Raw genomic sequence first — 25393 nt, forward strand, 5'->3', positions numbered from 1 at the left:
GGTAAATACCTTAACCATTATGCCATCCTCCTAAGCAAGAGATAAAGCTACATCATCACAAGTAACAGTAACACAGGCGGTAATACATTTACCCCTTTATACATGCATTAAGACTACTTTCAGCAAGAATGTGGCTGACAACTCCAACCTAAGCTTACGACTGCAGCAATCTTCAATCACCCTCCAAAAAAAGACAGATGACACAGAATTAAATTATACATTTAAATTGTTTTACTATACAACAGTATTCAACTGTTCAGATAACAAAGCCTACCTGTAACTCCCCCTGGGACATGCTTGCTGTCTTAGAAGGTTTTGTGCCACATCAGATACATGCTGTCCTGCACTCTCCTGCGAGCTGTCTGGATCTCTGATACTGGCCAGGAACTGTTCATAGATGGTTGTTGGTAGTTCCCTAGCAGGCCCTCCCCCAGTAGCCATTTGGTCATGGCCCACTGCAGCTACTCTCCCGCATGCAGTTGTGATCATGTCAGTGGCCCTGTGGTGCACCTGTTCATATGTTCTTCTGTGGTCGCCCATGTCATTGACATCCTGGACAGTCTGCTGCCATATTCTCATCCTGCATGCATATCTCCCTGTCTCCTTTCCAGGAAAAAAGAACCATGTTGTCAAAACCCATCCACAGTATGCCCTTGCATTGGCTAAGAGACACCGCATAACACACTCACTAACCACTTGAGGACTTAAACCCTTCCTCCTACTCACATATATATAATAACATTGATTCTATGCAATTTACACAACCTTTAACTCCTCATGTATTGGTTGTGTACTGCTTGTACCAGACAGAGTCATTCCTGAACTGACACTGTGGCAACTGTTGCCTTTACAAGGTAAGTCCTGAAGCTGGAGTGTATTGTTTAATAATATTATGGCATATAATTGTATTTCATCACTTGGTATAATAAAAAAGTAAAAGGTAGGAGATTTTTACAGAAATTACCTTAACATGAGACAGCAGAGACTTATTTGACTTGTATGTGTCCATTAGTAAGGAGTACACCTCAGACATCAAAGATTCATATAGTCATACCTCTCAAAAGTACTGATGATCACTGCACGACCTCAGTTTAGCACCATACATTTGTACTGGAAAATCATTAAAGAGAGAACTTAGAAAGCAATGATACACATTCTGGTTTCTGACTTCACAACCCTCACAAGATTAAAAACAACAGACAGGATGCAAAACAAGAGCAACATATCCTTGTTTGTGCCATAACAGTAACTCACCTTTGCACTCCTCCAAAAGAACAGTCCATTCTTGTTTGTGCCATAATGCTAACCCTCCATTTTCTCACCCAAAAGAACAGTCTCTGCTTGTTTGGGCCATAACAGTAACTCTGCTTTCTTTCTCCCTCAAAAGAATAGTGTACCCTTGTACATGCCATAGCAGTAACTCACCTTTGCTCCCCACAAAAGAGCATTCTATGCTTGTTTGTGGCATACAACCTGCCCTTCAGTTGTTGCAACTGCATATCATATTATTGCCAGTTTATATCCTGACACATTTTAAAGCCAATGATATAGAATGGCTTATACACTGCATGTCTCAGAATACTGGTTAGATAATTGATGAATGCCCAGGAAACACTGAAAGGTACGACAGAGATGTATATTTGCAAGCAATAATCATAAAAAGTTGTGTGATTACTAAGTGCACTATGTCCATATATAATACATATAATAAATGTACAAATAACAGTTTATGGTTTGATGTCAGTGTACATTCTGTTGCAGTTGGTTGTGTGAAGAATGACTTCAGTTCTTTGCTGCAAAGCTGTTTGTATAACAAAGATGTATAAGGCACACATCCTGTTTTCTGAAGGTGCACTAGAGTGAGAGTTAAAATCCAGAGCTGTGTACATACATACATACATAGAAATATTTCAAACACAGGCATTAATGCCCCTCTAGCTTGCCAATGTACCAAAACATTTGTTCCCATAATAAGTGTCCAAGCTGTTCTTAAAAATATCTGATCTATTACTTGCTTTAATGTAATTTGGTAGTCTGTTCCATGCATCAGCTACTCTGTCAGAGAACCAATTAGTACACGTCTCATCCTATAGAATCTTCTACATAGGCTGTCTAATGATTCTCTAGTATTTTTTATAACCTCAAACATTCCCAAAGGTAGTTATCTCTAAATGCCCTATATACTTGAATAAGATGTACAAGTTCAGATATTTTAGTCTTTCATAATAATATAAATTTTCACATCCATGGGTACCCTTAGTATATTTCCGCTATACTATTTCTAGTTTTACTCATGCTTGTTTTCTTATAGAATTTACATATTAGTAGTATAGGATCCACACAGGAGTCACCACACGAGATGAATTCAGTAAACATGGTATCTTCTTTATTGAAGTGTGTATTAAAGCGTAAAACAGACTTCTTATATGTGGAACATTTTGGCGTGCAGGCCAAAAAATTAATCAATAATGGTCAATTACTAACTCATTAAATGTGTACTCATTTCGATTGTTAAAGAAACAGTATAAACAAAACGATTAAAAGTGGCTGCTGATGCCAATGAAATCAGATAATTAAAAGACCATATCCTTCTAATGCAGAATTCACTTAAAGTAAGTTATGTTATGCTAAAAAACTGTCATGAAAACCTCTTTAAAAACAGTAGTAACATAGCAAGTAAACAAAATTAAATCGCATTCCGGTTCATTGTAAAATCTAAATGTAGTCTCTAGTCTTAACTTAAAAAACATAAGCAGCACATCATGAATACAGTGCAGAAAACATCCTGTATATTATAATTAACCCTAATATGTTAAAAATCCAATAGGGAAACAACACTGTAGTTGCTTTAGGTCATCATGCACACCTTAACCTCATGTAAAAAATAGAATGTTGGTGTGTCGCGTGAATATAAACCTATTCAAAAAAATGATTTCAAATATCTTAGACATCTATTGATGCCTTACTTTAAAACTTGAATAAATGTTTAAATACTTAATAAACCTGACACTGCTGAAAAGCAGAAGTGTTAAAAAGTAGAGAACTGCTTGTCAAAAAGATTCTCCGATGCCGGAATCTTAAACGTATATGTCAAGCTATTCTAAGGAACCAATTAGCATATCCCAAAGTCTAATATAACAATTATCTAAAAATATCCTTGATTTAAAATACTCAAATAAAAGTTGTCACCCTCAGCTTCCATTATGAAAACTGAACCAAACTAATGAAAGCAAGGTGATTCTTAACAACTGGTTCTGTTACCATATGCATAAACCATAAGGGTTGTAGTAGTATTTATATAAATGTTAAATTGAATATTAAGCTGGCGTCAGCTGGCCTTATGTTAGAACTAAACAAAGACAAAGTAGTGCATAGAAATATGCCTATATATATTGCAAGTCTTGTGAGAGTATGTTATTTCTTGAATACAAAGTATGGGAGATCAAAAATAGCGCTAAATGTCAAAATTCATGTAGAAGCCTAAACTGGCTAGCTGCCTTATAGATTATGCAGCGAGGACAATGCTGCTAATGCCTCTCGGGTATATTATGTGTAACAAGCTTATATACATCTGATCCGAAGGGTAAAACAAGAAGTAGACAACTGATCAAACCAAGGACAGAACAAAATACCAAAAGTGCTATAAAGCGCGATGTATAATTGCGCTTATTAATACCATGGTCCTGGAGATGGGCAAATATTCTCAAATAATCCTTAATGAGTATAAGGACAGATGTAAGGACAATTAAAAAACTTCTTAAAAAACTGTTTTTTTTATTTTAAAAACCTTTCTACGTACTTTTTATTATTGAGAATTTGTTAGAGAAAGTATTTAAAGCTTAACAGCTGACTTCCTTAACACATTAATTTGAATTAATTAATGAATTAATTTAGAATTTACATATTGTTATGTCATACTCATGTTTGGGTCTAATGTAACTAACAAACAATTACATCATAATTTTTGATTTTCTAGACTTCATAAATCTTTTTTATACAATCTATAGCTCTATAACTATCATTAACCAATTGGTTGATATGATTAGAAAAACTCGTAGCTGAATCTACTCATATACCCAGGTCCTTAAATGAGTCCACACTTTCAATCACTGTGTGCTATATTAAATATTCACCTTTCAAATTTTGACTCCCAAATCTCATATGCTTAGTTTTTGATATATTTATCAGCATACTCCTGTCCCCAAATGGTCAATTAAGGCAAGCAATTTTGCAGACATGCCTTATCTGTAGCACATGTAATCCATTTATCCAATTTCAGGTTGTCTGCATATAGACTGTAGAACACCTCAGATGAGAAAGCCAGATCTGAAAGATACAATCTGAACAAGTAAGGGCCTAGGGAAGAGCTCTGTGGGACACCCTGACTGTAACCAAGGATTTCACCTGTCCAGTTGCTGTATGATACTTGCCATGTCCTATTTGTAAGCCATGGAGCACATCAATATCTATTTGCACTAATTTATTGATCAGTGTTTTGTGTATGACACTGTCAAATGCTAAAGTTAAATATATATAAATTACATCACAGCACAATTTTTCATTCATTGTTGTTATTATATTGTTATAGAACATCATGTTACAGGTAATAATACATCTGTTTTCAACATATGCATACTGATATATATATATATATATATATATATATATATATATATATATATATATATATATATATATATATATATATATATAAATTGCACTTTATTCATCTGCTTTTACTATCTTTGTATTTCTTCCTACTTTATTACTAGGGGCATTGACTACAACTTTGAGCTGCGATATATAACAATAAGTATCCTTTTCTGTGCTTTTAAACAGTTTTTTTTACTGTATCTGCTTTATTTTCTGAAAAAAAAAATATATTATATATATATATATATATATATATATATATATATATATATATATATATTTGCTTCCCATCTTTCTAAGCTAGTATAGTCCAGTTTTCAGGTTAGTGCTGAATTCAGGGCTGCATTACAAATCTCTGTGTTTGCCCATACCTTACTTGGATAGAAGGAAGTTTCTCTGTTCACTTGTGAGAGAGGGGAACTTTGAGCAGCCTATCTATCCCTGTAGGAGTGGTTTCAGCCCATAAATTAGTAGTTTGTTGGCCATTTTGGGCTAATTTCTATCTCTTTCACTTCCCTGTTATAAATACCGTATTTGCCCAGTTTTGCGTGCTGGGCAGCGTCTGTTAGCCAGGGTAAAACTATTCCTGGCTCCACAAAGTCTCCTCTTCACTTTTTCCCTTGGAACTAGACAAACTTTCAACTTAAGCACTCAAGCCATTCATTTCTCAGCCCGGCACTTGCTCAAAACTTATAGCAAACACTTATAAACCCTAGCACTAAACCCTCCTGTACTGTACAGGACAAGGCTCTCTATTCGACCTTACCAGCCAACCAGTAAAACAGTTCACTGTACCTATCCAGGCATGTCCAAAGGGCAATTTCAGGTGTACTCTCCAGTCCAACTGGTGAATCTGGGCATTTTGAGGCAATGTTACACCTCATGTATGCCTCATGTACACAGACAACCCCCTCCTCCTACCACCAAACACTAATACATGCGAGAGATGCAGTTATACAGCCTAACTGGAGGCTAAGCTCTCTCAACCCAAGACTGGATCAGACAATTAAGAGGAGAAGGGAAATACTTGCATCACACCACCAGTCTTACACAGATCCATTAAACCAGCACTGGCAAAAACACACATAAATACATGAAAACATACTCGGCGGCTCTAAATAAAAATCTGCAAAACCAACAGAGACCTCCAAAGCAAACATCCAAGCAACCTCCACTCCCAACACAAACCATGAAACACATACATCACAAAACCAGTGTGCCATGCAATCACAGCCCTTAAGGCAAAATAACATAGCCAACATACTAGTAATAGGTGACTCTATAGTCAGGCACACTGACATCCCACTCACTAGGCTGAATAAGGAGAAGGTTACTGTTAGCTGCTTGTCGGGTGCCAGGATCCGCCACATAACACAAGCAGTCAGGTCACTCCAGAACAAGTACAGATATGACTCTGTCATTGTCCATGTTGGAGTGAATGACTTGAGCTGTACCTCCCTGGACTACATGAAGAGAGACATGGAAGAGCTCTCTGATCACGTAGCCCAGACCAGTATGACCCTGACCCTGAGTAGCATCCTGCCCTCACCAAGAATGATACCACGGTATAAAGAAAACATTCTCGATTTCACCAATTGGCTAAGTTTCTGGTGTCATTCAAAGGGGATCCAGTGTCTGTCCACCTGGGATGACATGCTCGACAAGCCACTTTGCTTCGCTAGAGACGGCTTGCACCTGTCACCCTTAGGCTTTAGAATACTGGCCAAGGCTCTTACCACTCCCGTATTGCCTTTTTTAGGCAAGGCTGAAAAGACAAACCCACCACCATAAATAACACAAGTAACAAAAAAACTGAGGGTAATGCTACTCAATGCCAGAAGTCTAAACCTCAAAATGCACGCACTCGAGGCACTCCTCTGTATGGAAAAAATTGATATATGTGCAGTAACACAAACCTGGTTTAAGGCATCAGAAAGCACCCCAGCACTACCAGGCTACAACTCATACCATACATTTTGGCCACAGAACCCAAACCGAAATACAAAAGGCGGGGGTATATCCATATTCATCAAGTATACCCACACCTCCAGGTTAGTGCCGCAGCATGATGCTTCAGAGATCATCCACATGCAACTAACAATGGGCAAAACTGCAATTCAAATTGTAGCTTGCTACAGATCACCCACCATGTCCCAGGACCCCCATTCCGCATTTCTGGAAACATCGGGAAACATAAAGGTCCTACAAATCACCATAATATTGAGCAATTTCAATTACCCAAACATTAACAGGAAGAACTACTCAAGTACTAACGCCCTTGCCCAACTTTTCCTAGAATTTATAAACTCAAATGCCCTGGTTCAACTGGTCAACATTCCCACCAGAGGTGACAACATATTGGAACTGGTCATCACCAACATGGGCGACCGGTGTTCCACACCAGAGGTCAACCCCATTGGTGGTTAGATCTGACCATAAACAAATCACTTTGGAGATCCATATTCCGCCCCACCCCTGGACAAGAAAACCACTGTGAAAAACTTTTCAAAAGGAAATTTCACGTTACTTAAGACCAAGGTGGAAAGTTTCAAAGCCCCTATGCTGAAGGATAACACCGTCCAAGCTGCAAAATCCTTTACTAATGTATTCTATGGGCAGCTACAATAATGCATGGATCGTGCCATCCCAAGCAAAACCAAGTCTCACTCCTCCAAGAAAAGGAAACCAGTCTGGTGGACTCCTGCCATAAACAAGCTATACAATAGAAGGAGGAAACTAGTACAGAAAAGAGTAAAATCCCAAGAAGGGCAGACATCCCTGATCAGTATCAGCAAGAAACTTTGATCCCTCATAAAATCATCCAAGGTGAGCTTTGAAAGAAAAATTGTCAAGGACTCCAAAGATAACCACAAGGTATTAACACACTGTTCAAACTCAGCCTCTCCAAAGGCTGCATACCCATAGAGTGGTGCACAACAACAGTTATTCCACTCCACAAAGGTGGAGCCACAACAGACCCCAGGAACTATCACCCTATAAGCCTGACTAGCTTGATCTGCAAGGCTATGGAGCTCATCATCATGGAACTCATTAACAGAGACATTGGGAACCTCCAAACACTGGACCCTCCCCAGTTTGGCTTTGTTAAGGGCAGATCATGCCTCCTAAACCTGGTGAACTTCTTTGAGACAGTTACCAAGGCTAAAGATGAGAGAAAGGTGGTACACATAGCCTACCTATACCTCGCTAAGGACTTCAACAACATTCCCCATTCTGGTATTATAGACAAGCTCACCAGTCTGAATATAAACCCCTACATCACAAGATGGGTTGCCAAATGGTTCACAAACAGAACCCACATGGTGAGAGTTGTGGGAGCTAGGTCTGAATCTAAACCGGTTACAAGTGGCATTCCCCAGGGCTCAGTGCTAGGACTTCTCCTGTTTGGCATATACTTCTCAGAGGTACAGGCAAGCACAGGAGGACTATGGTTGACCAAGTTCGCAGACGACTGCAAACTATGGGCTATAATTGACTCTCCAGCTGACACAGACATCCTCCAAAAGGGTCTCACTGAGACAGATAACTGGTGTCAAAATCATGGCCTCAAGCTAAATGCCAAAAAGTGCGTAGTCATCCCCTTTGGAAAAAACAAAGTACCCACAAACTACCACATAGGTGGTAGTCCCCTAAATACAGAAGATGTAATAAGAGATCTGGGGACCCAAGTAGATAGTAATCTTACCTTTGATAATCACATTGTCAAAGTGGTTAGAAAATCCTTCTATGTGGCCCATCTAATCACAAAAGGGTTCACATCCAGATCAAAAGAGTTCATTGTGTCCCTCTACTCATCACTCATCAGACTCATCATAGAGTACAATGCCTCATTTGGGATGTACCTTACAAGACAACTGCAACAGCTGGAAAGACCACAGAAGTACCTCACCAAGAGGATCACTGGCCTCAAACAGATGCCCTATGCAGCTTGACTGAAGAAACTCCAGTTGTACTCGGTTGCATAACACATACTCAGAGGTGATCTCTGCCTGACATACAAGGCCATGTCCAACCCAGAATTGATGGACATGCTCCACCTAAAGAAAACCTTATCCCCTTGAGCCACATGCTCTAGGGATCTAAACCTCACCACAACAATAAATAGGATGTGCTGAAGGGATAGATTCCTGTCCCAGAGACTTCCCATGCTTTGGAACAAGATCCCAATATACATTAGGCAGAGCTCCTCGCTAATACTCTTAAAAAGAAACCTTGATGAGTGGATGGGAAACAGAAAGTTTACCTTGGGGATCACTTCAGTGGCTCTGCTGGACAAAGGCACATGGAACTAATCTAAGGGGGTGGTGAAAGCCAACACATTCTGGCTAGGCTTATAAATGCCTTCGGGAAGATAGCCTAGTACCAACCTATGAACCTATGAATCTATATATGGTTTCAAGTCCCAACCTATCCGGTTCTGAAAATAACTTATCCAATATTACAAAACGACCCACATATAACTAATAAGAATAATAAAATAATAGCGGAACCAACTGGAATGAACGAAAACTTTAATGAAACATTCACTTGACTAGTTAATGGAGCAGCATATTATTTATATATACATTGACCAATAGAAATCTTTCATTAATTGTCCTGTGTAATTAACAAATATTTTATCATCACGTCTTAATAATCACTTAATAACTTAATAACCTAAATAATCAATATTTGTATGGCTTGACTACCATGGTATAAAACTCAATTACTTCAAATTCATATAATGTGCATAATAAATAAAATAAATCCAATAAAATATAATTATAAATATAGCAGCTAATGCAATGTAAATATACTATAAATAACATTAAATATTAGATATTTAAAAAACACATAATGAAAAAATATACATACATATATCTATATCTACATATTAATTATATTTCATAAAAATATATATATTTATTTAAAATATTTTTAACCTAAATTGTGTGTGCAATTAATTTTAGCTTACTAGCTATTGAAATTTGCTCATTAATACCTGGTTTCTTGCATGCATTTAATCCAAACATTCCTTTAATTCCAACAAAGCGTTAACATCACCCTCTTTAGACATGTCTTGTGGTATTCCATCTATCACAAAAAACAGGAATTTTTTAAATTCTGGACACACTGAACTATGTATGTAAAGTGCATTAGTTGTCTTTTTGTTTTTTATATCCCTAGTATGTTCTATTATTCTCTCTTTTAACTTTCTTATGGTCTTTCCCACGTAGAATGCTTGACAGGTTAGGCATATAGCCACATATACTACTAATTTTGTGTTGCAATTTACGTGTGCACCTTATAGTACGATGATGACCCTTGACTGTGACATAAGGCCCATCTCTGATGAATCGGCATGAACTGCAAAATCCACATTTATTCATTTGTGAATCTTTGTATCTTATCACACTTTCATAATATTCTTTTAAGTTATTTCCTCTACTAAAACTACTACTGGCTTACTACCTAATTCATCCAAGATTTCACTTAAAATAGTGTCCCATACTTCACTCAAAATATTTTTTATTTCATAAGCGTTACTACTATATGGTACTACCATAGCATTGGTTTTATGTTCGTTCTGAATATAATGCTTATTTTTTATTGTTGTCAAACCAAACTTAAGTATTGGCTGATATTCAGTGTATCTCTTTTTTGAAATCTCCTTTTTAATATTCTGCAATAATTTAATGGGATATGCGCTCTTTGTTAACATGTCTATTAAAAATTCTATTTCTTGTACAAAACTATTGTCCTCACTAATCATCCTCGATAATCTAACCATTTGTCCCTTCACGAGGCTGCGTTTTTGGAACTCAGGGTGACAACTATTATAATGCAGGTATGAATTTGAAAATGTTTTTTTCCGATAAATACTTGACTCCAATTTATTATTCTTCTTATATATTTTAATATCCAAATATTCACCTACTAAACTATTAAAATTGTAGGTAAATTTTAAAAAATCTGTCGTATTGTTCAAGTATTCAATAAATTCTGATAATTCATCCTGACTACCTTTCCAAAATATCAGCACATCATCAAGAAATCTCAAATATAATTCTATTTTTGACCAATACATGCTACAAAATACATAATTCCTTTCCATGTGGCTAAAACTAAATTAGCATATATGGGGCACATCTTGCCCCATAGCCACACCTGAGCATTGTTTATAAAATTCACCATTGTGTTTGAAAAAATTGTTTTCCAAGACCATTTCCATCATTTCTGACATAGTTTTCCTTTTCATTGTATGCATATTGCTATAAAATCTCAAACTTTCCTCAAAATATTGTATACCTTGGTCTACTGGAATTACAGAAAACAAATTGTTTATATCAATTGTTACAATACTAACATTTTCCAAACATTTTTCGTTTCCAATGCTATTATTAAATTCTTTTAACTTTTCCAAACACTGCCACGAATCTTTAATAATATGGCTAATATTATCTATTAGCCTACCACAGTTCACATCTAAATAATGTGCTATTGCTTCCATCTTAGATAACTTAGCAGATACTATAGGTCTAAATGGGGGATTACAAATGTTCTTATGTATCTTCGGAATTCCGAAGATAGAAGGGGTAACTGGTGATTCCACTAGTAAATAATTATATTCCTGTTCTGATATTGTTCCATCGACAAAAAGCTCATATAACTGCCAATCTATTCTAGTATAAGCTTTTACTATATTATATTTTGGCACAATTTTATATGTGGTCTCATCACTTAACATTTCATTCATTTTATTTAAATAATCCATCTTACTCATAATCACCACCCCTCCCCCTTTATCTGGTTTCATCACTCTATATATGTCTTTTTCACTCAATTCCTTAAGACAAAATCTTTCAGCTGTTGTAAGATTATCACAGATAAAATGCTTTTCATTCCATACTTTCCTAATTTGTAATTCACATAACATTTCAAAAAGGTAAATTATAGGGTTAGTAGGTGGAATAAATGTGCTGGATCTCTTAAGTATAATACTTTTTTCATTTTCCAGCGTATTTTTCCTATCTTTAAAAAACAGTTTCAAATTTAACATTCTGGTGTATATTTTTAAATTCAACAACACCTTCCCCATATCTGGTTTATAGTTGGGTATAAATTTAAACCCCTTCTTAAACAGTGATAATAAATCATCATGAACTTTTTTATCTGAATAATTATAGACGGAAAATCCACCATCCGTAATCACTTCACATTCTAAATTCCTTACTGACGTAGAATCTGTAATATTCATAGTTTGTGGCATCAATCTATTTGTATCAGGCACTTCGTCATGGATTAGTGTAATTTCATCAATACTTAAGTTATTGTGAGCTGTTGTAGTTTGTTTAAAATTAGCAGTAATATCTAATACATTTATAACATTTAAAACATCATTCAACATAAATTCATATCTATTGTTCTGTACAACCAACCTATTTGTGTCAAAAGTCACACAATCATCGTCAACAATTTGTTCATTAACCATAAATTCCTTCACAACTAAAAGTTTCTCCGGTTGCTGTTCAAACGAACTGGTTGATGGTTGTAATAACCCTGCCGGTCCTGATAACGCTCCCTTAGGCGTTCTGACCTGCGCAGAACCGGTTCGTCTAAAAAATGTTCATTTTGGTTGTCAGAAAATTGTCCGTTGTCATTAAAAATCAGTACATTGTTATCATGCGCAACTTCATCTCTATAATTGGTTTTATTATTCACATAATTGTTACCTTGGTTGGTATGTAACCTTTTAAAGTCTCTAAAATGAGCATATGCACAATTCTTTTGATAGTCATCACTGCCTCTCTTAAGTTTTTCATTCTTTAAGTCAAGCCCCCTACTTACATATCTATTAATGTCATCCAAAACATTGTCCAACTTGAATTTATTATGTCTTTTTTATCAACTTGGTCAGTTTCAAATTATTATTTTTAATAATCAATTTAACTAGTTCTTTCCCAGTATTATCAAATAATTTAATTAACTCATTAAATAATTCACTGTCTCTCTCGAAGCCAAAAGGTACCTTAAATGTACGAAGTCCTTTCGGAACCTGTCGTAGCTCCAAGGAGCGTTCCAAGAACACGTTGTCCATTTGCAATGTTTTATATTTCCTTAGTGTTCGCTCAAATTCTGAAATTTGTTTAGTCAAAGATTGTGATTCACCGATTGTATGTCCACAATCAAAAGACGGTGCTGATAAAAGTAGTTGAATACCATTTTCCACTCGTTTTTGTTGTTTACTTCTTACCACGCCATTTCGTCCCTCACCAGCGTTCGAAGTTGAATTCGGTTTAGGATTAGCGTGCTCAGTACTTCCTTCCGTTGAACGCATCGCTTCCTCACCAATAGAATTCTTCGGACCACTGCTGGCTGTTGGATGGCTACTGGCTGTCGGGTGACTTCGAGACGTACCTGGAGTGGAATGCAAAGTGAAGATACGCTCTTCACTTTCAGACAATGAAATATTAACATTTTCCTACAATAGCGTAATATCATCACGAATGTCAACACCATTCTTGTTTTTTTATATAGGCTAGCATCTTTTGTGTGATTAAAAGCTGCTGCTGTAAAAGCTGCTCCATTTTGAATGTTAATTAAGAAAGTCCAAATAATTAAATATACCAAAAATAATCCAACGTTTTAACGCTCGTCCAATCTGCACCACTATTATGCGATGAAAACGATAAAACAAAACGACCCACATATAACTAATAAGAATAATAAAATAATAGCGGAACCAACTGGAATGAACGAAGAAAACTTTAATGAAACATTCACTTGACAAAGCAATAACTGAGCGCTTTCAGGTTTCATCAGAGTTACTAGTTAATGGAGCAGCATATTATTTATATATACATTGACCAATAGAAATCTTTCATTAATTATCCTGTGTAATTAACAAATATTTTATCATCACGTCTTAATAATCACTTAATAACTTAATAACCTAAATAATCAATATTTGTATGGCTTGACTACCATGGTATAAAACTCAATTACTTCAAATTCATATAATGTGCATAATAAATAAAATAAATCCAATAAAATATAATTATAAATATAGCAGCTAATGCAATGTAAATATACTATAAATAACATTAAATATTAGATATTTAAAAAACACATAATGAAAAAATATACATACATATATCTATATCTACATATTAATTATATTTCATAAAAATATATATATTTATTTAAAATATTTTTAACCTAAATTGTGTGTGCAATTAATTTTAGCTTACTAGCTATTGAAATTTGTTCATTAATACCTGGTTTCTTGCATGCATTTAATCTCAATTGCCACAAACATTCCTTTAATTCCAACAAAGCGTTAACATCACCCTCTTTAGACATGTCTTGTGGTATTCTATCTATCACAAAAAACAGGAATTTTTTAAATTCTGGACACACTGAACTATGTATGTAAAGTGCATTAGTTGTCTTTTTGTTTTTTATATCCCTAGTATGTTCTATTATTCTCTCTTTTAACTTTCTTATGGTCTTTCCCACGTAGAATGCTTGACAGGTTAGGCATATAGCCACATATACTACTAATTTTGTGTTGCAATTTACGTGTCCCGGGCACCTTATAGTACGATGATGACCCTTGACTGTGACATAAGGCCCATCTCTGATGAATCGGCATGAACTGCAAAATCCACATTTATTCATTTGTGAATCTTTGTATCTTATCACACTTTCATAATATTCTTTTAAGTTTTTTCCTCTACTAAAAACTACTACTGGCTTACTACCTAATTCATCCAAGATTTCACTTTGCGCATTAAAAATAGTGTCCCATACTTCACTCAAAATATTTTTTATTTCATAAGCGTTACTACTATATGGTACTACCATAGCATTGGTTTTATGTTCGTTCTGAATATAATGCTTATTTTTTATTGTTGTCAAACCAAACTTAAGTATTGGCTGATATTCAGTGTATCTCTTTTTTGAAATCTCCTTTTTAATATTCTGCAATAATTTATTGGGATATCCTCTCTTTGTTAACATGTCTATTAAAAATTCTATTTCTTGTACAAAACTATTGTCCTCACTAATCATCCTCGATAATCTAACCATTTGTCCCTTCACGAGGCTGCGTTTTTGGAACTCAGGGTGACAACTATTATAATGCAGGTATGAATTTGAAAATGTTTTTTTTCCTTGACTCCAATTTATTATTCTTTATATATTTTAATATCCAAATATTCACCTACTAAACTATTAAAATTGTAGGTAAATTTTAAAAAATCTGTCGTATTGTTCAAGTATTCAATAAATTCTGATAATTCATCCTGACTACCTTTCCAAAATATCAGCACATCATCAAGAAATCTCAAATATAATTCTATTTTTGACCAATACATGCTACAAAATACATAATTCCTTTCCCATGTGGCTAAAACTAAATTAGCATATATGGGGGCACATCTTGCCCCCATAGCCACACCTGAGCATTGTTTATAAAATTCACCATTGTGTTTGAAAAAATTGTTTTCCAAGACCATTTCCATCATTTCTGACATAGTTTTCCTTTTCACTGTATGCATATTGCTATAAAATCTCAAACTTTCCTCAAAATATTGTATACCTTGGTCTACTGGAATTACAGAAAACAAATTGTTTATATCAATTGTTACAATACTAACATTTTCCAAACATTTTTCGTTTCCAATGCTATTATTAAATTCTTTTAACTTTTCCAAACACTGCCACGAATCTTTAATAATATGGCTAATATTATCTATTAGCCTACCACAGTTCACATCTAAATAATGTGCTATTGCTTCCATCTTAGATAACTTAGCAGATACTATAGGTCTAAATGGGGGATTACAAATGTTCTTATGTATATTATATGAATTTGAATTTGAAGTAATTGAGTTTTATACCATGGTAGTCAAGCCATACAAATATTGATTATTTAGGTTATTAAGTTATTAAGTGATTATTAAGACGTGATGATAAAATATTTGTTAATTACACAGGATAATTAATGAAAGATTTCTATTGGTCAATGTATATATAAATAATATGCTGCTCCATTAACTAGTAACTCTGATGAAACCCGCGGTGAAAGCGCTCAGTTATTGCTTTGTCAAGTGAATGTTTCATTAAAGTTTTCTTCGTTCATTCCAGTTGGTTCCGCTATTATTTTATTAACTTATCCAATATTACCTTCTCCATTATTTTTACATAACATGAAAGTAGACTTAAGAGTCTGCATGACTCTGGGTTGGTCCTACTCCCCTTTCCCTTGTAGACAGGTTTAATAAACGCATGTCTCAAGTCTTGAGGAATCTCCCCATATTTATATGAGACTAGTGAATAATAGATATAATGGTACCATAAGTTATTGCTGAAGTGTTTTCAGGTCATTGTTACTAATTCCGTCTCCTCCCTGTGCTTTGTTTGGATCCAGTTTGCCCAGTTCTTTTTCAATATAGTCTAATTTGATTCCAGTATCTGTTAGCTGGATGTTACAAGGACAACTTATTACCCCTTTTGTGGAGCCAAACTTTTGGATAAGATTTTGTAAATATATCTATAATCTATTCTGTCTGAGAATAAATTTTAGAATCTGCACACAGTTTATAAATTTGTATGTCTTTACTCTTCACACATCTTATGTATCTATAAAAGGTTTCCTATTATGCTCATTATCTTTATATAATGTTTTTTTTCAAAATGTTCTTGATCTTGTCTCACACTAGTCTTAATCTGTTTGTCCAGCTTGTTTATTTCAGTTTTCAAACTTGTAGTTTGACCTATCTTCTGTTTCTTAAATGCTTTGTCTCTCACCTTAATCAGATGTCTTGTTCTTGTGGAAATATATGTCCCTGATGTTGCATGCCTAGATCCTGATGTTAAACTTTTTTTTTCATTTTTTGCACTCAAAAAATGTCTTTTTCAAAGATTTAGAAGAAATATCTCATGTGTACTAACATTTTCTACTGTGTATGTCATAGATTGCTTTTCCTTATTTCAACCATTTTTTCCCTTTTTTCCTTATCTTTGTTTTTTTTTTTTTTTTGCCACTCTTTGCGTGATCCACCGCTTTGAGCAAACATGTGAACCAGAGAAAAAGAATCTCAGGCTTGGCTGTACTTATCTTGTTTGCATGAAGTGCATCAGTGCACAAACTGGATAAGTGGACCACTCTGAAAGTATACAGCCAAAAATAGAAACCAGATATATTAAATCAATTCTATTTCCTGTGGGAGCAGGTATAAGTATAGGACTGCAATGCAGGTGGTCTGGGGTTCTAGTACAGGGTTTGCAACTTTTTTTCACTGTTGTGATTTTGTAGGTTATAGCAATGAACTGAAACATGAACAGCTGTATTTCAACTCTCTTATGGCAACAGGTTTAAGTGTAGAACTGCCATAACCATGGTCCTGGGTTTAAATACTGCATATTCCATACACCATTACTGTTGTTCTACTTGCCATTATAGTCAATTAAAACACTTCACATAGTGTACATGATATTAATTATATGTATGAGGGCTGAGACAATAATAGTGTCTTAGTTGTTTATTTATTTATTTATGCATTATCACCTTCATTGTCAAATGTATGACTGCGGGTATACTGTGTACTATTTTCCTTTAAGTATATTTCTGCTATCTGGACTGGCATGACCTTCACATTTGTCTAGCACACACACACAACTGTCTGTGTTGTTTTTCACAGCTTGCCACTGTTGTGCACAGCTTACTATTGTGAAAATGCAGGGCTCTAGGGTGTGAGATGGTAAGCAGTGCGTAACATTTTCAAACAGTGATAGCACTCTCAGTAAATGCAATAACTGGAATTGAAGGGAAATCATCAGTCTCCATTGATCTTGATCCATAGTAGACATGGCAGGTGTTCATGGAGATGGTATGAAATTTAGGTCTCAGCGATGGGGTGTCCAGAAGTCCAAGATTTTTTTGGATTTCCAGTGAAACATCATAGTGCCAGGCTACTGCTAGGGGACTATTTTGGGTTCCAGTATAAGTCAGAAGCTTGAGATAGTTTGGCCTGGGCTGCAACCAGTGCCACCACTATCCCCTGCACTGGTGACCAATGTAGGCACCACTTTAGTGACCTAAGTCACAGTAAAAGGGATACCCTCAATGCTTGGTTGAAGAATATAGGACAGAGGACGTCTCACAAATATGTAAGGATTAACTACAGAGAGTACTTGTAAGGCTTAAAGCTGAATATAAGCAAGACTGGTATTCATAATGGTATGCTGTTCTGTTCAGTTTTTTTCCACAGCTGCTATGGAAAGGGAGGTGAATGTTAGGACCCATGGTGATAGATTTGCAAAGATGAGGGAGGCATGTGGTATGTATGCAGCAAAGGGGTTCTGTTATTGTAGCATTAAAAGGTAAAGATAGCTTTTTTGATATTTTATAGAGTTGTATCAAATTAATTTAATATATTTGGATGTAGTGCAATTAGTGATCATACAACCAGCTCTGATTATTCCTTACAAATATACAGCTCTCTCTTTCCTTGCTGTGTTTCTTGGTCATTCATCAGTTATCTGACCAGTACTCAGAGACATGCGTGTGTAAGCCAGTCTATTTCACTTACCTTAAAATGTGTGAAGATATTAACTGGGAATACTATGATATGCAGTTGCCATCAAATGAAGGGCAGGTGGATGGTACAAGCAAGCATATACTGTTTTGATGAGAGCAAAGGTGAGTTTCTGTTATGGCACATGCAAGTGTATGCTGTTCCTTTGAGGGGGGGACCCATGCTGAGCTACTGCTGTAGTCCAAGCAATGATATGTTGGTCTTGTTACTCTCCCTGTATTGCATCCTGCCTGTTTGATCTTGTGAGGGTTGTGAAGTCACAAACTGCAATGTGTCTCATTACTTTCTAACTTCTTTCTGTTATGTTTTCCCATTACAAATGTATGGTGCTAAACAGAGGGCATGCAGGGATCATCAGTACTTTGCAGAGGTATGAATCTTTGATGCCTAAGGTCTACTACTTGCTATTGGACACATACAAGTCAATTAACTCTTTGCTGTCAGGTTACGTTAATTTCTGTATGTCTCCCACCTTTTACTTGATTACTGTGCCTAGTAATGAAATACAAGGGCATGCCATGATATTATTATACAATACAACACATGTTCAAGACGTACCTTGTAAATGCAACACTTGCCATAGTGTTAGTTCAGGACTGACTGTGATGCAACCAGTACACAGCCAATACAAGTGTAGGTAAAGGCTCTGCTCTGAGTTGAAGTTGGCAGAGGTCTCAGAATTCTTGTAGCTTTTCCCTGTCCACCCTATAGCACTCTACATTGTCCATGTTGTGTATGTTGTGATAATTTACATGTGGCCTGAAAACTCTTCTCCATCTTGGCCTAAGCCTATTGGCAGCAGGAGCAGTATTGCATGCAGCCTGTAGCACACACAAATCAAGTTAAGCAGCAGCAGCTCCTAACATTCTGTCAGTGTATACTTTCTGTGTCTATACTCCACTACTTTTGAAATCCAAAGGAAAAAACAGCATGGAGTCTACATGGCTGCTTTATAATTTGCTGAATAGCTCAACCAGATTTATTTATTAGCATGCAATTCAGCTGCTTATGTCATAATTAGCATCTCTGAAACACGGGCTAAGACAGATGCAATCCATTAATAATCTACTCCATTATAAAAAGGCAAATGTGTAGCTAGCCAAACTGATGCTGAGGACACGTGCTACATGTTTGCAGGACTTAACAAAAGCAAATTTCTTCCAAAGATATCTTTACAGAAGAGTATTGAATTCCAGGAGGTATGCTCCCATTTTGCTACCTACATACTACATATGCCCAATTTGCTATCTACATACTGCATATTCTGGAACATATTAATGAATAACGTGAAACAAAGGTTTTTACACTTTTATCAGTATCCATTAGTTAGAAGTGTACTGATGGCATGGACATGTTTGTCAAGCCATTTCAGAAGTACACATGAATGACAGCACATGAAAATAGAATGCTGTGTGATAAATATGTACAAATAATTTCAGGGACAGGTCCTTTGAAAGTACTTTAAACATTTCTAAGATGTTTTGAAATGGTTTATTTGCCTGCTCTCTTCTGGGTGGGGGGAGCAAAGAACAGTTACTGTTATGTCACAAACTAGAATGAACTGTTTCTTTTAGATGGCACAGTTGAGTTGCTGTCAATGGTACATATAAGGATATGTTGCTCTTGACAATCTTCTTGTTTTGTATCCTGCCTTTTGTTAGTATTTCACATCTGTAAAATGTTTTACATTTTTCCAGTGAGTATTACTGACTGCCTACTTTTATTGTTTTATCTGGAAACAGTTACTTTGTGGTTATATGATACTTATGCGTATTATCATTCTGTTATCTTTTAGGACACAAACAATGTCAGTGAGGTGGAGACTCCCATTCAGTGAAGTTGAAAACGATATTATTGTTGATGCTGTCAGTTATCATGGGGCATTTCTGCTGGGAAGGGGTCAGCCCAATATGCAAGAAACACTACAATTATGGCAGTACATTGTTAACAACATTAATTCTGTGGGCGGCCATAGCTGGACATATGAAAAGTTGCGCCATAGGGCCACTGACATGATTAACACTGCATGGAGGTGAGCAGCTGCAGTTGTACAAGACCAAAGGGTAACCAGGTAGGGCCTGATTCAGAACCAGCTCTTACCCCTAATGAACAGTTCCTGGTGAATATCCTCCAACATGAGAGCTCACTGCAGTGTGAACCACAGCATGTCCTTGATGTAGGTGCCACTACTTCTGAGTCCCAAGACAAACGTCCAGGTAAGCTTTGTTATGTGACCAGTTAAATAATGTTGTATAGTAAAACAATTGAAATACAAGTTACTTCTGTGTCACGTCTTTTTTTTGGTGGGGGTTGAAGATTACTACAGTTATATGTTTAGTTTTGAGCTGTTAACCACCTTTCATATGAATGTACAGTTAATGCAGATATGGAGGAGCATATGTATTGTCCCTGTCTTACTGTTAAATGTGATGATGTTGACCTTACCTCTTGCTTAACTTATTTCAGGACTGCCAGAAATCCAGCAACATATCCCTTCTGCAGATGGTAAGCCAAATAAATTTATGTCAGCACTGCAAATCAATTTAAAGAAATATCATAAAGTGTCATTTTAGGCCGGTTGTGTGCAATGCTGTACTGTCTGTAATAGTGGCAGTGCTGTTAGTTATTTAGCATTTATTGTACCATAGAAGTGCAGGTATTATTGTATGCCTGTGTTTCTTCCTATTTATCACAGGAGATCATGACAGTGGGAATGTGGGCCCTTTGCCACTTGATGTCAGTGTCTCAGCAGACACTGATGGTGGTGGTGAAAAATAGGCATAATTGAGGGAGAGCAGAAGCTGAATCTAACATAGAGGTTGACATCCAGCCACCCCTTTCATATTCCCTGGACACAGCCAGTAGGCCTATGCCTATTCAGTCCACTGATCCCACAGATCTTAGACAGGTGAAGGGCAAGGACATTGATCAGGGAAGTGTGTCTACTGCAGCTTCAGTGCTTGTTGACTCTGTCCCTAGCCAAACTGTGGGGGAGGTGCCATGCAGGAGGGTTGATAGGGGTGCTTGGAGCAGGCCTGCTGTCCCTCCTCCACCTGGAGCAGGTATCTGTTCCTGTGTCACTCAACATATGGAGGCACAGCCATGTTCAGAAAGACATTCCAGAAAAATGTTCAAGGTTGTATATGTGGCACAAACTGGCATGCGTGACTGCCTCCACTGTATTGCTGATTCACAAGATCAGATGAATGACACATTAGAATAAGTGATATATGTCATGGAATGAGCAGTGTCTATGACAGAACATCTGCTGGAAGGGGAATGGTGTCCTCATGGGCATAGATCAGCCACAGAATTTTCTGGTAGCCAATGTGGCCATGCCCAATCATGCTCCCATTGTGGCAGTACTTCCACTGGTCATTTGGTGAGTGTGCCTCCACACCCAGATATGGTAGGCCATGGGGTTGTTGTCCTGGGCAATCCCGTGAAGGAAGCACATCCAGAAGACATCAGTCATATTCTGGTTGCAGCACTGCATCTCACCTTGGGCATGGAGGTGCCAGTGCTACCCCTTGCAAAGCCAGTTCTCATGCTCAGGAGGAACAACAATGAAATGTCAACTCTACCATCCACTGCTCACACCTGCCTGACATGCCAAGACATAGAGATAGCACTGAGCTTGGCTGTGTTCAGGATCCCTATGGACACAAACACAACAGTTACATGGTTAAGCCTGCCTGCTTCCCTTTCTTACTCACGCACACCCACTGACCTTTTGTGGCAGCCTAGGCCTCTTGCTCCCCCACACAACACCCTGTGCAAGTGATTACTGTGCCATATCCCTATTTTCTCTGCATCTGATTGCATAGCATCATCATATCAGTACTTTCTAGTGTATTCTCTTGTAAGGGTTGTGGCTTCAGGAACTGCAATGTGTCTCATTACACATCATAAGTCATGCCATCACATTCAGGCCTTAGGATAGTATGGCAGCACTCAGTAGCTAGACAGACCACAGGGCTTTCTCATCAAGATAACTGTCACTGTAATCTGTCTGGTATAGACAGTGTCCCCATGCTGGTGTACAGTGCTTTACAGTAGGCAGGTGCAAGTATCAAAATACTGTAAATTTATGTTTACTTCAGCAGAGCAAGTTTGTAAGCACCCCCACATATATGTGTGTAAAAAATACTGAGACCCTAGGGTTGTACTGCTTGGTGAGGGGGGCAACACATGTGTGTATTGTGAATATATGACATATACTTAGAATGTGCCCTCAGTTTACAATGTTTCCAAGTGTACTTTTATGTTATGTAAAGGAAATGGACAATAAACACCAATAAGAAAGCATCGTGTGTACAGTTCCATAGCACAGTGAGCAGCGGATTTGTGCGATGGTTAACAAAGTGTACATGCATGCGAGTCACACCTGTTTGCACATAGGTAAGCAGTGCTCAAACATGAGCCACATTGCTAATGTCTGACAAGCAGAATGCAGACTCCACACAGAAGGTACTCCAGCCGAGAAGTGAACTTGACATCCTTTTACATTGAGACGACAATGCTAACCGCTGCACCACCACAGCTCAAGCAGCTAGCAGTACATTAGACATCATTCAGAAGTTGGTTCTGCTGATAAGTCTAGTTTCTGAAGGCCTACAGACTCTCCATTTTGGATGATTATAGCAGAATCAGGACAAACATCAGAACTGTTTTGTTCATCACAGCAGTTCTTCTGCTTTCTGGTAATTAATGAAGAATGAAAGCCAGATCATAGCACAGGCTGAATCCAAAATGATCTCAGTGTGAAATAAAAATTAAAATTGTTTCACATAACTCATACATCAATGAAAGCTGGTGTTAAGTTTTGTCTTTGTTCTTTTATTTCCAGATCCATATTAGAGAAACAAGTGGGAGATAAAGAAAATCTTGGGCACCTGGAGGCCATTTGTGTTATATTGGATTCTAGAGTTTGGTAGCTCCTGTCAGTATAATGTAAAGAAGAAGAGGATTGTAGCAATTTATCAGTGCAGCTCCAGTTACACAGAGGACAGGTTCTAAGAACGGCTCCCAAAATTATGGCACAGGCATTCATTCCATTTAAGCTAATGTTAGTGAACATTTTTGATTTGGTGGCTATTTGGGAAGAGGGAAATAAATCACACAACCTGTGTTTGTCCGGCAGCATGTTTGTCACTATTGCTGGTATATAGTGATGAAATTGAACTTTGTGACTTAATAATGTAGGTGAACCTAGGTTCTGAATGTATCCTTCAGTTTCAAAATCTGCTGTCCACCCTTGTTCAGGTTTCAGCGCATTGTACAGATTAATACACAGCATACCAGTTTTAATTGCACAACTTTACATTGAATCAAATCTAATAATGAATTACAGTTTAAATTAATATGCAGCTTTTTTGTTTTGTTTCATTTTTGCTAATTCATGTATAGGTGTTGGAATATCTTGGGGAAAATGCAACCTGAATTAGAACTGGCTTATGCTGAACCGAACCCCACACTTCTTTACTTAAGGCAGTTAGGAAAGCTGCTTTAGAGCACTCTCCCTGGTCAGGGCAATAGCTGTACGTAGCTTTTGGAGTAGTGTTTATTCTGATAAATGGGAATATCTACACAACATTGATAAATGACACATTTCATCTAGTTAATATAATTAAAGACTGAAACTGGGAAATTAGTTATTTTGTTCCCTAGCATTTTATGTAAGCAATTTATGTGCAAGTGTGTGTGTGTGTGTGTGTGTGTGTGTGTGCGTGTGTGTGTGTGTGTGTGTGTGTGTGTGTGTGTGTGTGTGTGTGTGTGTGTGTGTGTTGGAGGTGGAGGGGTTGTGGGGGGCTAGTTGCACATTAAACTCCGGGCAGCATGTCAAGTGCATATGGTATTTTAGTCAGGTTACCAATCTTAGCACTGCCAGATATATTTATGTTTTGCAAAATGACTGAAAGAAGAAACTTTATTCAACATAATTATATAATTGTACACATTCATCTGCACTCATATAGCATGAATGAAATTAATTAAATAACTCTTATACTCTTTCAGCTACAGAAAAGCAACTTTTGTAATTGCCCACATTTACCTTGCTAACTTTAAGTTAAATGTTTAGCTACAGGAAAAAAAAAAATCAGATTTCAGGTCAATATTACCTAAACTTGTAGCTATATGAAACATTTTTAGCTATAGGAAAAGTAAACTTTAAGCTTTCAGTTTCAGAAAAATATTTAAGTTACAGAGAAACAGTTTTATCAATAGCATGAATCTGTGTTTTTCTTCTTGCACTTTGACTTTCATGAAAATGTCTTTCTCATGCCTCTAGAATATAATTTGAAAACTGGCATCATGCTGTAGAGCACCTGACAGCATGTACTTATGCATTCATCTAGTATTTGCTTAGACAGGATTTGGCACATTGAATTAAAATGCTAGCATGTTACTAAGCAAAACATCAGTAGACCCAGATATTTTGTTAAATTTGTTACCCCAGAACAGGCAGTGCCAGAAAAGATCAGAAACACCTGCTGTTTTAGCAGCTGCCTTGTAGTTAGTATCATAGCTTATTAAAAGAAGTTGATAACACAAAAGTCAGCTCAGATATCGCATTTTGAAAAGGCTTGATGCTAGCATTAAATAATGGAAGGTTATCCTTAAAATCCTCTGCAAATCTTTTTTCTGAATACTTGTTTTTCACTAGAGGTGTGTTTACTTGCATATTCATGCATGTGAACACTGCTGTTAAAAATAACTGGAATGAAAAATAACTTTAAAAACTCAGTCATAGACAAGGAAATATTCCTCCTACCATCTTGCATTTATTAAATGCACAGGTTGCACATAATTATATCACTGGGTGAGTGGTCATCAGTTGATGTTAATTGTTACAGCTGACTTAAAGACTAGACTAAGTGGAAAAGGGTAGGGGAGGTGAGAGGCGCAAAGTGATTGTAAGTAGTGCAGCAATGAAGAAGATAAGGCTTGCTGCCAGATCAATGGCAGTAAAGGATAAAGCCCTGACTATGACCCAAACTTCCTGGGTTTAATTAACAGGCAGACTTTGGAGGATCTGCATGCTTGCCTCTATCTGAGGAACAGATCAAGGAAAACAGGTGTTGAATGAGATCGTCATTCAGAATCCTTAACACATTATCACAGATGCTTACTTT

This window comes from Protopterus annectens, chromosome 2.part0, assembly GCF_019279795.1.
Source record: "Protopterus annectens isolate FY-2018-M chromosome 2.part0, PAN1.0, whole genome shotgun sequence".
Classification (NCBI taxonomy): Eukaryota; Metazoa; Chordata; order Ceratodontiformes; family Protopteridae; genus Protopterus; species Protopterus annectens.